Source organism: Agelaius phoeniceus, chromosome 1 (genome assembly GCF_051311805.1).
Source record: "Agelaius phoeniceus isolate bAgePho1 chromosome 1, bAgePho1.hap1, whole genome shotgun sequence".
NCBI classification, from domain to species: domain Eukaryota; kingdom Metazoa; phylum Chordata; class Aves; order Passeriformes; family Icteridae; genus Agelaius; species Agelaius phoeniceus.
Genome location: NC_135265.1, coordinates 84,225,302 through 84,239,367, shown reverse-complemented (window position 1 = coordinate 84,239,367; position 14,066 = coordinate 84,225,302). Strand labels below are relative to the sequence as shown.

Below are 14,066 nucleotides of genomic sequence, written 5' to 3'. Positions count from 1 at the left end.
TTTTGGAGTGAATGTTTGTTTTCCCAAATAACCCTCTTGCATGATGGGGCCCTGCTCTCCTGGAGACAGCTGAATAGCTGCCTGACCATGGGAAGCAGTGAATGAATTCCTTGTTTTGATTTGCTTGGATGTGTGGCTTTTTCTTTCCTGATTAAACTGTCTTTATCTCATCTCATGAGTTTTCTATTCTTACCCTTTGATTCTCTCCCTGATCCTGACTGAGTAAGCAGCTGCCTGGGACTTGGTTCTTGGCTGGTGAAAAACATGATACATGTCCATAACATTCTATAGCTAGTGCTATATGATTGATTTCAGTCCTTTCTTTAATTGTAACATGTCTTTTTTGATTTTTCCCACTGTTACCCACTGTTTTTCATTGAAGTTACCCACTGTTTTTCATTTTTTTTCTGTATCCAAAATTTTAGAGTTCCTTCTGTCAGGTACTCCAATTTCCCTCTAAACACGTTTTATCATGACTTGCTGGGGAGGAGAGGCAAACTTCCTTTCAGCAATGAAGATTTCTCTAAAGCTGGTCATTGCTGCTTCAGTAAACAATGAGACCAGAGCATAAAATAAGGGGAGTAGCTGCTGACCCCTTGTGTGCTGCCAGCTGGAGCAGTCAAAACAGCTTAGTGGATGCAGGAGATGGAAGACAGCAACAACAGTGAATCTGGAGCAGGATCTCTGGGGAGGAGTCATGCTTTAACTAGCATTCTTTTACAGCTTTAGGAAGGATTATGTCTGAGATGTGATTAAGATCCAGTATTGCTAGTAGATTTGGAGTTATGACAGAGTAATAGGAAATAAGTTCTTCAAGTTCATTAGATACTGATAAAGCCCACTGAATTTCAAAAATAATTTTTGATAGTTGGAACTCCTAATAATGCAAGATAGCAAATAAATTCCATGTATTTTTTCAAGGCATTGACTAATAAATTCTCATATTTGATCTGGAAGAGAAAACTTAACACCCAAAGTTAGGGTATCTCAGACAGCTTCACATAAGATGTGTAAGTTATTACATCACGACTAAGGCAGAGTCTAATTTATGCAAATTTATGCCTAATCCATTTCCTCTCTTAAAGTAAAACACTATTTCATATAATGAATTCCAAATGTTTTTGCTGGTAAGTTTTTTCCTAAGGAACTTCAAATTCTGCTCTTCACTGATATGAAGAGCAGAAACATGGAAACATATAGAGAGTATGTATGTGTACCAATCAGAGAAATCAGAGAGGGGTGAGGTATATATATGTATGAAAAATATCAATAAATGACTGGCTCTCTCAAATTTTTCATTCCTTAAATTTCCTTCCATTGACAGCATATTTAAATTTTTTTTTAAAAAAAGAGTATTACTACTTTCATCTTAGTAGATGCCATTCAGAATATTCCAGCTCCCGCCTTTATGTCTGGTTCTGTCGGATGGTCTTTTATTTTGTGTTTAAAGCTTCTTTAAGAGCAAAATCATGTTCTCTAGACCTACAGTTCTTCTTTCATAGAGAAGAATTTCCTTAACTTCCTACTAAGGAAATCCTTTCTAGAACTATTTCTACAACAGTGTGATTATTTCACACTGCTATAAATAGTAAATGCAAAGAGGTAGAGAAACTCCAAAGGGATTATTTATTTAGACAAAATTAAGCTCTATCGCCATTAGCTGAAGAATCTGTACATTATAGCTCAGCTTGAGCATTTCTGTAGAAGAGCTAGTGCAGACGTCCACTTCATATGCATGTCAAGTAATTTTATTTTAGGGCAGCCATAATGTGGTGCCATGTTAGACTTCTCTTAATAGCTAAAGTACATTATGTATGCATGTCCTAACTAAGCCACCTCAAAGGAATACAATATCCAATGGCAAAGAACAGCAAGCAGGAGCAATTGGTAAACTGGATTCAAAAGTAAGCTCCTGATCTGAGTCAAAATGTTAATATGAACACATCCTGTAGCATACAAACCCCAACTTTAGGAAAAAAATTGCACTGTCAGGATTAGAATGTACAAACCAGATAATGATCTACAGGGAGAAAACAAGTACATGATGGTCTCTACTCTCAGCATTTATCTGGTTATAAAAATTTACCAAAGTCAGTGTTTCATGGAAGTTTGTTTTTCTTCTCTGTATTTCCATCTGTCTTCCATTACACTTATACAGGTCTTTCTGGTAAATGCATAAGATTTAATGTGGAGACCTCTCCATCTTATCCCAAACCCAAAATTACAAGAAAAGGTTTAATGATTTGGCAAAAACAATCTTACCATGGATTTCAAATGATTTTTTGTAACGACACTTAGATTAGTGTCTACAGAAAACAGAATGAAAAAAAAACAGGTCTAAAGATAGCTTTAGAAGAAATGTGATTGCTCTGCAGTTACTGTAGATATATTTTTATATGGATGATTTAAAATACGCTGGTAAAAGGTTAAGTTACGTATAACTCATATAATATGCCAAAGGCTCCAGATTCTTAACTAGGACAGCTCTGTCTTTTGTGAGTATGGGCAAATCTTGGGGCAATAGATGTTCCTTTACAAGTCACCTTATTTAAATCATGAAGTAGCTAAAACAGTACCTCCCGAGGGCCTATTTTTCAAAACTAATTTTGGAAAATGTTCTGTTTTGAGGCACAGTTGCCTCTAGCTAAATGCTTGTTGACTGGAATACCTCAGCTATAACTGCACATTTAAGATACAGCTTTTCAGCTGGCTGGATTATGTCTTGTAATTGCTCTACTTGCATTATTTGAATTCATGTATGCATAATGTAAAACCTAATGTGAAATCTAGTTCCTTTGTGATGTCCTTGTTTTTCATAGCCTTCAAAAACCCAGGAGCAATTTCGTTCATCACATGCTGTCCTGCTGCAAAATCAACTGAGGCAACACTAAATGTTGGGATTGGTGTTTGTGAGAAGCAATGTCTGCCCTGTTATCACCACTGTCACACTGACCTGTTGTGATCTTCTGTATCTCCTTGCTAGAATCAGAACTTTCCCTTTTTTCATATATGCTTTAGGACAAGTGATATTTCCTTTAGGAAGGAGCGTGTTATTTAGAACGGCAGCTTCTAGATGCAAAAAACTATGGGATAAGAGTTATTCTTGGAATTAGAAGCATTTAAGGGTTGTCTTAATTCCAAAATATGGGATGAATTTCTTTCTTTTTTTTTTCTTTGAAGACTTACGCTGTATTTGAGTTCGTTCTACACATCTGTTCTCCTTGCTTCTCTTGAATTACACTCCCACAGACACAACCTTCCATATGGAGGACACTTCTTGAGTATTTGAAGTAACACTGTTTGACTCTTTAGTCTGGTCTTTGGAAATAACACTCATGAAATAACCTGCAAGCCTTCAGCATAATTCCTTGTGAAGTAGAATTAGGCACATTTGTAAATCTTTAAGGCTGTTTCCTAGATAATATGACCAATAGACCGAAAACATGCAAATATCTATTTCTATATAAATAAAGATATAATTGCATTAATGTCAACTTAAAGAGAAAGGGGACCTTTCCTTTCAGGAATACTTATCATTTGGAAGTCTGGCTGATAGAAGTGTGCATACATTTCTCTACAGATAGCTCAACCTAGTGCAAGTGCAGTATTTACCAACAGTTAAAGTATAGGTTTTTGTTTAACATCTCTAATACATCATTTGATTGGACAATGATGGTTTTCCACCTTGCTTTCTAAGAATGCCTTCTTTCACATCCTCTTTCCCACATCATGGTCTTTTTCCCAGTTTCTGGAGTCCTTGGGCTCTAGGCACCATTAACTTGCTAGCACTTTGGGGTGCTTACCTGATACTTCCCATCTTCCATTCCATCTCTCATTTCCATAATTCACATACCAGTCTTAAAGAAAACACTTAATGTTTAAGTTTGTACCTGATTTATTTTGGATCTTGATTCAATTTGAAATACTGCATGTATTATTTTTCTTTTGTTTCCTCTTTCATAGACTGAGGGAGTTACTCTTGCACATACCCTACATGGTGTAGTTTGAAATCTATCAGATGGTTTTGTAGGAACTATGAGCTTGGTGGAGCTCTGGGCCTATCAGTTCAGATCTAATTAGGACCCTGTCTGCAGTTTAGCTTAAATAAAGTATCAAGGAAGAGAACATAAAGCTTAAACATATGCTTTTAACATAAACAAGTACATTTGATGTCAAGGAAAGACACTGCTAGGACAGACAGTAAGGCCTAAGATGTGTCAAAGAAGAAATCTCATTAGATGCTGGGCCTCGTAGCCATAATGGTTTTGTAGAAACAATAGTAAAGATTGCCTGGGGAAATGTTCCTCTCTCCATCTCTGGAAGTCTTTAAAAAAATATTAGAAAAGCACATCAGGAATGACACATCTATGAACAATTGCTCTAGGCAGGAGAAGGGACTTGAAATTTTCTTTAAGATCCCATCTAACTGCGAGAGCAAATAGACTTTTAACTCCTTCCTGACCTGATCAAGGAAATTGTAATATGACATAAATGGGAATATTCCATTTGTAAGGGTTTTCAACATCACAGTGCATTAGACTTTATGCTGATGAACATGTAAGATTGAACATGTGGGAAAGAAGCAGGAAAAGACAGGCACAAATGGACTTTTCATGGCATCTGCTCTGGTGGTCTAGTCTGGCAAGTTTTATTTACATTTATAAATATGAATATTCCACTTTTGTGGAACATCATATTTCCACCACATTTATGACGTAGGTCTGTTAGCCTCAAACCAAGTCTCATCCTCATAGCAAAGAATACCAACAGTGTCTTGAGCTGCATTAGGAAACACATTTCTAGAATTTTCAGGGATGTGATTCACCTTCTCTGCTCAGTACTGGTGAGGCCACACATAGGATGCAGGGTCCTGTTCTGGGCTCCTCAGAACGGGAGACATGGACATGGAGACATGGAGCAAGTCCAGCAAAGGGCCACAATGATTATTACAGGACTGGAGGATCTGCTGCATGAAGAAAGACTGAGAGAGCTGGGACTGTTCTGCCTGGACAAAAGCAGACTCAAAGGGACCTTGTCTATCTGTACCCATGAAAATTGGGAATGAGGAAGACAGAGGATATACTTTTCTCAATGGTGCCCAGCGACAGTCCAAGAGCCACAGATTTTTTAGAAAACCCATCAAAAAATAAACACAGGAAATTCCATCTGAACACAATTCCCCCACTCTTCTTACTTTGAGGGCAAACACAGGAACAAGTTTTCTGGAGAGGCTATGGAATCTCCATTCATGGAGATATTTAAAAACCCCAAAACCTTGGCTAACCCAACAGTCTTGGGCAACCTACTCTGGCTGACCTGCTTTAAGCACTAGGTGATTTCCAGATATCCCCTCCATCCTAAAATGCCCCGTAATTCAGCTAGTAGTTATTATTGGTAACTATCTCCTGGAAAGGGCTGGTGGTGCACATTTGCTGGCAAATATCTGAGAGGAGGACTGGGTCAGTGGCTCTATGTCCAGAGCAATGCTGTCAAGCACTCAGCCCTTCAGGGCTGCAGTGCTTTCAGTCTCCTCTGGTCAGTGCTGCTTGCTAGAGCCCTGAAGCAGCAGTTTAGGCCACTCCAGGATATCCAAGGAATAGTATCTGATTAGATGAAGCTACAGCCATCCTTGCACCCACAAGCACTCTTCTTCACAGTTTACTACATGGCTGAAAACATATTTGCAGGAACAGGTATAGAGAAAGCATTGCAAATAGTGCAGCACTGACAGGTATTTCCTTTATACTATGTGCTGACACTATAAATAGCACCATAAAGCAGCAAGATAGATGTTAAGGCAAAGAGGAAAGAGTTGTAGAAATTAGGCCTAAAAATCACTAAAATATGTAATTTCAGTACTTTCTATGAAAGATTACCTGTACAGCAAGAAAAAGAATTAATCTCCAGACACATGCAGATTAACAACTGAGAAATGCTTTGTGAGATCTCTGCTCAAGATTCTAAATGTTAATTTGAAACATGGTGTTCTGCAGGTACTGTTATAAAAAAGAAGTGGTTTAACGAGGAATAACAAGACTGAATTGATGAACTGTTTTATTTTCACATGAACACAGAGAATTTTCAAGAGCAGTCGTGCTGCAGGTGGCTTGTTTCGACTTAAAGTTAATTCTAGATAATAAGACCACAAAGAGCGTGACTTTTCCCTCAAATAGAACTCCCTCAGGGTGTCACTTATGATTGGAGCAGGTAAAAACTATGGCTATAAAAATGAGCACAGTGCAAGCATCCTTGATTTCAACAGTTTAGTGTTGGGACCACTGTGTTTTCCCTTGCAGCTGACTGTCAAATCAACTTTACTCCAATGTTCAATGCAGCAGCTTCATGCAATTCAGAACTCCAAGCATTGTGAAAAAAATAGTGTATTTTCACCCACAAGACTTTGGCAGATTTAAGAGGAAATATATTTCCTATGTCTCAAATATAGGCACTATTTCTATGCTTATCTGCATTAGAAGTTCAAGTTCACGTTATATCCACCAAGCTGGAAGCATCTTGGTAAACCTGAATTAAAGCCACATAATTTTGTTAAATGGGAAGAGAAATTAAATTAAGTCAGACACGCTTCCCTGAAGTTTAAGATTCACCAAACTGTTCATGTCTGGTCACAAATAATCATATATTGTGTTATGTAGAGACAGAAGCCTTTGAAGTGACTGCAACTATGTAGTAGACCTGCCTAAGATTTTCCCATTATAAGTCCTACAAAGAAAAAGCTTTTAAGCTTAAATTCCAAATCTTATTAGAATATGAAGGGAAAATTTAAATTTGGGGGGGAGGGGGTGCTAGGAACCCAGCAAGAGTAAAGACGACAGAAATAAATAAAATCTATAACCATCTTCCTTACACACTGAAGCAAGAGGGCTTCTTTCTCTCAGCAGCTGGTTTGGAGAAATATCTGCTGTGCTCTCCACTTCCCAGAAGTTTCCTCATTACCTAGGCCATCACTCCCTGCTGCCACATTTTGGTGAATACAGATTTTCCTCTCCTGGACATACTAAACACAAGAGTTCACCTGATGTGCTCCCTCTCATGCTCAGAGGAACATGGCCAGCATACACACTGTCACTGCACACACAGCTTCCCAAAGAAAGCAAACAGACATCCAGCCTCTTCCCTAATCCATGGCTTTGCCACACCACAAACTGCGAACTCCCAATGTTATGCCCACAATCTCACTGATCCCATCTTAAATGCAGGAGTCTGGAGGAAGATAAACACAAAAAATGTGATTATTCCTTCCTCTTTCAACTTTGAAATTTGCTCTTTGAGATAGCTGGATAAACTACCAAATAAAAGTATTTAATTCCAAATGGATGGCCACATCTAATATTTAAATTTTGTTTGTTACAATGGGTAAAAAAGGCTCCTCAATAGATCACAGTTGCATTAACAACTGTGAATACAAGGATATGAGTATGAGTATATTGTTATTTGTGTAACTGACCCACTTCTGTTTGAAAACTTAATTTAGACAACAGAACTTCTCCAAGGTCAAAAGTGTGTCACCTCCTGCAGCTTGCTAGCTATTTTCTTTCAGGGAAAACAGCTCAGGCCTCAACTTCTGTAGCATGTGAAATCTTTTACTTTATAAGCAGTGGTGGCAAATCATCTAGGAACAAAGCAGGCAGGAAACAAAAGAAGAAAAAGTACTATTCTCATGAATGCATTTATTAGCTACTATCTTACAAAAAAAAACAAAAAAAAGAAGAAATCCCACTGTCAATCATTGGTTCAACAAGAAAAGCACTGGAAAATACTGACAACTTAATCCTTTCTTATAGGCTTTTAACAATATTTCAATGTAAATTGATGTTGCTATAGTAGCAGCATAGTCAGAATTACAGAATCACAGAATGGGTCAGATTGGAAAGGACCACAGTGGTCATCTGGTCCAGCCTCCCTGTTCAAGCAGTCATCCTAGAGCACACGACACAGGATTGTGTCCAGATGGTTCTTTAATATCTCAACTAAGGGAGACTCCAGAACCTTTCTGGACAATCTATTCCAGTGCTTGGTTACCTGCACAGTAATGAAGTTCTTCCTTATGTTTAGGAGAAACTTCCATGCATCAGTTTCTGCCCATTGCCTCTTACCCTGTTGCTCAGCACTGCCAGGAAGAGCTTGGATTTATCCTCTTGACACCCTTCCTTCAGAGTTACAGACACCGATGAGGTACCCTCTTGGATGCCTATTCTTGAGGCTGAACAGGCCCAGCTCCCTCAGCCTTTCCTCAAAAGAGAGATGCTCCAGTCCCTTAATCGCCTTTGCTGTCCAGTGGAATTGCTTCAGGAGCTCCGTGTCTCTCTTGTACTGAGGAGCCCAGAACCTGACACAGCACTCTAGGTGCACCTCACTAGGGCTGAGCAGAGAGGCAGGATCCTCTCCCTTGACCTGGTGGCAATGCTCTTCTTAATGCACCTCAGGACACAATCAGCCTTCTTGGCCACAAGGACACTGCTGGCTCATGGACAGCTTATTGTCCACTGGGGCCCAAGGTCCTTCACTGTAATGTTGCTTACAGCACTCAGACCCAGCCTGTGCTGGTGCCTGGGATTATTCTTCCCCAGGTGCAGAACCCTGCACTTGCCTTTGCTGAATTTCAGAAGGTTCCTCTCCACCCATCTCTCCAGGCTGCCAAGGTCCCTCTGCAGGGTGGCACAGGCTACACTCCTTCTGGAGTCTCGGCCACTCCTCCAGCTTTGTGTCATCAGAGAACTTGCTGGGGAGACATCTGCCCCTTCAGCCAAGTCACTGATGAACAGTTAAACGATCCTGGGCCCAGTACTGATCCTTAGGTGACCCCTCTAGTGACAAGCCTCCAACTAGACTGTGACACTGATCATGATTCCCTGGGATCTATCACTCAGCCAGTTTCCAATTCCTTCCTCTGTCCATTCATCCAACCCACACTTCTGCAGCTTGCCCAACAGGATTTCTGGAGAGACAGTGTTGAAAGCCTTACTGAAGTCAAGGTAGACAATACCCATTGCTCTCCCTGGTCAAATTGATCTTAGAAATCCCAGTACATCCTTACAAAGACATGGAACACTGAACACCTCTGTTCAGTTTCACAGCTTTTCACATAAGTTTCTATCAGGCATCTAAATCCAAATACTTGCTTTAGGAGCTGAAGTATCAGGAATGCTAAATTTCTTTCTTAATAAATCAAGAATTTACTCATTCTTTGCAAAAGGTAGGCATTTAACTTGGGAACTACAGATGAAGTTTGAAATAATTCATTAGGCTTAGAAATAGAGTTTAAATTCAAAATCTGTTACTTTTAGAGACATAAGAATTTACAGAATTTCCTATCATGAAAGGAAATGAAATCTTGAAATCAGAGAAGAAAATATAAAAAACACTCTGAAAAGGAGAAATAAAAAATCAAACGCAATTAAAAAAAATAAAAAGAACATTTGGAAGTGGAATTAATACAATGAAATGGATTAAGATGAAATGAAGCAAAGGGACAGAAATTTGCCAGTACTATATTACTGAAATCCCACAATCAGGCAACAAAGTCAAACAAAGAGATAGGAGAAGAAATTGAAGACATGAAATACTAAAAAATACCCCAATTCTGCACCAAAGTGAAAACAATAAAATGGCATGGGATGACATGAAGTGCAGGGAAACCACGAAGCCCAGAGCTCCAGGCACCCTGATGCTAAAAAAGACCTGCCAGGGGAGCATGGCACTCCCCCAGCATTTCTCCCTCCACATTTTTCACTTTGGCACCTGCCTTAGCAAAAGGCTGATTTCACTTTTCCCTTTAGAGTTAGGGTTACACTTAGGATTAAGGTTGAGAAAACCAAAAAGCTGAGAGCTCCAGGTACAAAAGGCATGCCAAGGGGAGCATGGCCTTACCCCAACATTGTTCCTTTCACTCCTTTCTGCTCAGCACCTGCTTCAGCAAAAGGCAGCTTTTAGTGCTCTGCTCAGTGTTAGGGATCCTCTTAGGGCTTGGGTTGAGAAAAGCACAAAGCCCAGAGCTCAAGGCACCCTGGCACTACAGAATGCATGCCAAGGGGAGCACAGCACTGCCCCAGCATGGTTTCCTCCACACCTTTCTGCTCCACACCACCCATGTGCTTGCACCTCAGCAAATTGCAACTCTTACTGCTCTGCTTAGGGTCAGGCATGGGAAAACTACAAACCCTAAACCTCCAGGGACACGGAAACTACAAAAGCTGTGCAGAAGATGAACACTTCATGTAATCTAATTATATGTGATTACAATCACTTCATTTCTGAATTTTCTTTTATTTCTTTCCATGGAATTTAATTTCATTGGCAATGCACTCTTATAGTTTGTTTCACTTTGTTCTCTGATATCAAGATTTCACTTCCTTTCATGAGATGAAGAACTTAATCTTATGAAAGGAAATGAAATCCTGCGATTTCAATGAGGATCAATTCAGCAAGGTTTGGTCCATTTGCCTGCACTTCATGGCATCCCATGACTTTTTCTTGTTTTTCTTTTTTTCACTTCAGAATGGGATTTTGTCTTTTTTTCTTTTTAAGCATTTCACTTTACCAGTTTTTTTGCTTGCCTCTTTGTTTTGCTTAATTTGCGTGTTTCCAGAGTTCAATTTGTATAATTTTATTGAGATTTGGTCCTTTACACTGCTTCTTATTTCATCTCAATCCTTTCAGTTGTAGTTACTCAGTCTCCCAATTTTCAGTTTTTTTCCACTTGCATTTGATTTTATCATATCTCCTTTCCAGTGTGTTTGTTACACTTTCTTCTCTGATTTTAAAATTTCATTTCCATTCATGAAAGCAAATTCTTCATTTCATGAGAGGAAATGAAGTCTTTTGATTTCAATGAGGATCAATTCGGTGAGGTTTTTGTCCATTTTCCTGCACTTCATGTTTTCCCATGCCATTTTATTATTTTCACTACAAAGCAGAATTTTCTCTCTTTTTTTTTAGCTATTAATTTCAGTGATTACTTCTGCTGTGCCTTTGTTTGACTTTGTTCTCTTATTGGGGGATTTCAGCATGTAAAATTTTGTCAAGATCCGGTCCTTTTCACTGCACCTCATTTTATCCGAATCCAGTAGGTTATAGTCACTTTATTTCCCAATTTTCAGAGTTTTTCCACGTGAATTTGATTTTATCATATCTCCTTTTTAGACTTTGTTCTCTGATTTCAAAATTTTATTCCCTTTCATGAAAGGAAATTCTTCATTTCATGGAGGGAAACGAATCTTGCAATTTCTGTGAGGATCAGTTCTGCAAGGTTTGGTCCATTTCCAATGCACTTTATGTTATTTCATTCCATTTTATTATTTTCATTTTGTTTCAGAATTTTTTTTTGTTTGGCCTTTTATTTCATCAGTTTGTTCTTCTGTCTCTTCATTTAATTTTGTTCCTTGGTGTCAAGATTTCTGTATGTATAGTTTTCACAAGTTTTAGTGTTTTTCACTGCACTTCATGTCATTCCTACCCATTTCATTGTATTCACTCCTTTTCCTTTTCCAAATTTTCTTTTTTTTTTCCTAAATGCATTTTATGTGATCATATCTCCTTTTCAGAGCATTTTTTACACTTCTCTGATTTCAAGATTTTTTTTCCTTTCATGGAATGTAATTGTTCATTTCAAGAGCTAGAGAATTTAAAATTTTTCCAGATTTCATGATACTCTCTAGGAGTGAATTTAATTGTCTTGTATAATTATGCAACTTTGAAAACAAATACTCTATACAGGAAAATATTAGAATGTGTTAGGTAAAGATGCATCTGAACTGTAACTTTACCTATTTTCTGTTCCATATACCTACATCATACTCATTCCCTTAATGGTAGTGATTACTATTAGGCTTTGCCTGGAAAGCCTGAAATTATCTGCTGAAACAAGCCTTTGAAATTTATGTTCACATATTTTCTCTTCCACTGAGCAGTTTATTTCTAAGAAATCTCCCTCCACACCTTTTTGTGTTACACACGCATCTGTTGCTTAGATGGGGCATATATTAAATATGTCATTTCTCAAAGGAGGTGGTAAAACTGTGATTCACACATATAAGAGGCAAGCAGAGATGGAACTTTTTTTTTAATACAGCTTCTAGAAGTTTGTTTCTCTGATGGCTCCCTAGATGGTTTTCGTTATCTCCTTCATGAAGCATTATCCCGCTTTTCCAAGATGAAAGAGAAAGTGATAAAAATTCGACCACTTCAGAAAAAGAAATCCATTGCAGGGACAACTACTTCCCTGGTGATCAAATGCCACTTGCCCTAAATGGGAGCTTTGTATCAGCATTTTATTGCACCTGCAACTTTACACTATGCCTCTCAGGGTAATAGTTGAGCCTGTAGCTAAGGGTTTGTTGTGACCTATGTGTTTTCAATCCTTTATGCCATCAGCTTTGCTCACGCTGACAAAGGAAACATTTTTCAAGCACAGGGTGCCCTTGACAAGTGCTTAGAAGTGCTTACACCCCTTTTAAGACAATTTTTGTAGTCTGCTCATACAAAAGAGCTAAGAACATGGCCAGTTACATTAATTTAAAGTGTCTGCCATAATGGTCCCAAGTTGCAGTTTCATAATCTTTACTTTTAGAAGGATTTAGGTGAGAATTTAAACATACTTCCAGAAACTAGGATGTTCCACATTGCTGGAATTCACTGTGTGGGTGAAACAAAATGAATTCCCTCCAACCTCCTCTCAGCACAAAACTTGTGCAACTGTGCAAGAATATGAATCAAACATTAGTGACATGGAAATAGGGTCTGCATTTACCTGTCTTTTGTCCTGGTGCTGTACGATAGGATCAGATCATATCCCTAGACCAGGTTAAGTTGGGTTCTTGCTAATGTTGCTCTTCTGTGGACAAAATCATACTTGGCAGGTTCCAATAAAATGGAAAACACATCTAAAAGGGCTGTCTGAACCTGAAAAGAAAGAGAAGAGTTGTTAGGTAAACATTATGGGATTGTTTATCACTACCAGTAACTCTGAGAAGAGAGAAGCAGTATGTTCTTAACATAGAAATAATACCTTTTGCAGTTGCTATATTATAATAATAACATTATTTATGCTGGAAGTGATCTTCAGAGCTCATGTTGTCCAACACCACCACTCAGAGCAGATCTGGTTGCTGAGACCTTGAATACATCTAAGTAAAGAGCAGAGAAAAAAATGAATATATGAACTCTACTTTTCTGCAGGCTCTTTGTTCTCTGACCTCCATTCCTTTGTCTAGACTCCCACTCTCCTCCTACCCCTTGGGTCTTTTTATGCCTTTTTGCTGCAATCATAAATCAAATATGACAACACTCATCCTTGTGTTCCTCTCATAGTCCCTCTCCCACATTACTTCCATCACCAAAATTCATCTATTTTGTTTTTTTTTTATTTTCCAAATATGCAAACGTTGAGGACAAAAGGATATTGCAAATCTTATTCTTATGACAGAATAGACATGATTTACCTGTATGAATATGATTTGTAGGTACTTGCTCTCTGCAAGGTTTCCCCATTTTTCTTGTCCAGGTTATTATTCCCTGAGAGTTGTTAAAAGTCTGGAGACAGAGGGATATTGCAAATCCAACTGAGCAATTATGGCTCAGGAAAACTTCTTGGAGTCTGATATAGGCAGAGAAGCTGCAGCTATTATGAAGAGTGGGAGAAGTCTAAGAAAAAAAGCTAAAAAAAGCAAAACTTATCTTCTCATTTCATCATCGTTTATTTCCAAGAAAGTGCCACTTCCAGCCCTCTCTGTCAGGTGGACAATCATGTTGTCTTTGATGAGTATCTGGGCCTGTTTATCTTTGCTTCTTTGTTCCCTACCTCCATATTGCCAATCTCCTTCTAGGTCCCACAAATATTATTGCACATTGTGAAAGACCCATCCTTCCTTCCTGCCAAATCCATTTGTACCACTAAAGCCTTCTGCCACTTTTGTTCTCTATCCAACTGGGGGAATGAATTCAGTCTTTATTTTGCAGGGAAAAAGCAATGAATAATCCCCAAATTTTCAATTTATGACTTGTTTATAATATTCAAAGTTTCTAGAAAGTAAATAAAGACACCAGGATTT

The 14,066-nt window shown here is 38.4% G+C and overlaps 1 long non-coding RNA gene across 1 annotated transcript in view; it reads right to left on the bottom strand.

Moving 5' to 3' along the window:
• Window positions 1–13,624, bottom strand: part of LOC143695870 (uncharacterized) — a 77,604-nt gene extending 63,980 nt beyond the window's left edge. The window contains exons 1-3 of the long non-coding RNA XR_013185350.1: window positions 13,458–13,624; window positions 13,025–13,142; window positions 12,767–12,918 (exon numbers count right to left, since the gene is read on the bottom strand). This is a non-coding gene — a long non-coding RNA (uncharacterized LOC143695870). The remainder of the gene's footprint in view (window positions 1–12,766; window positions 12,919–13,024; window positions 13,143–13,457) is intronic.
• Window positions 13,625–14,066: the final 442 nt, after the last annotated feature.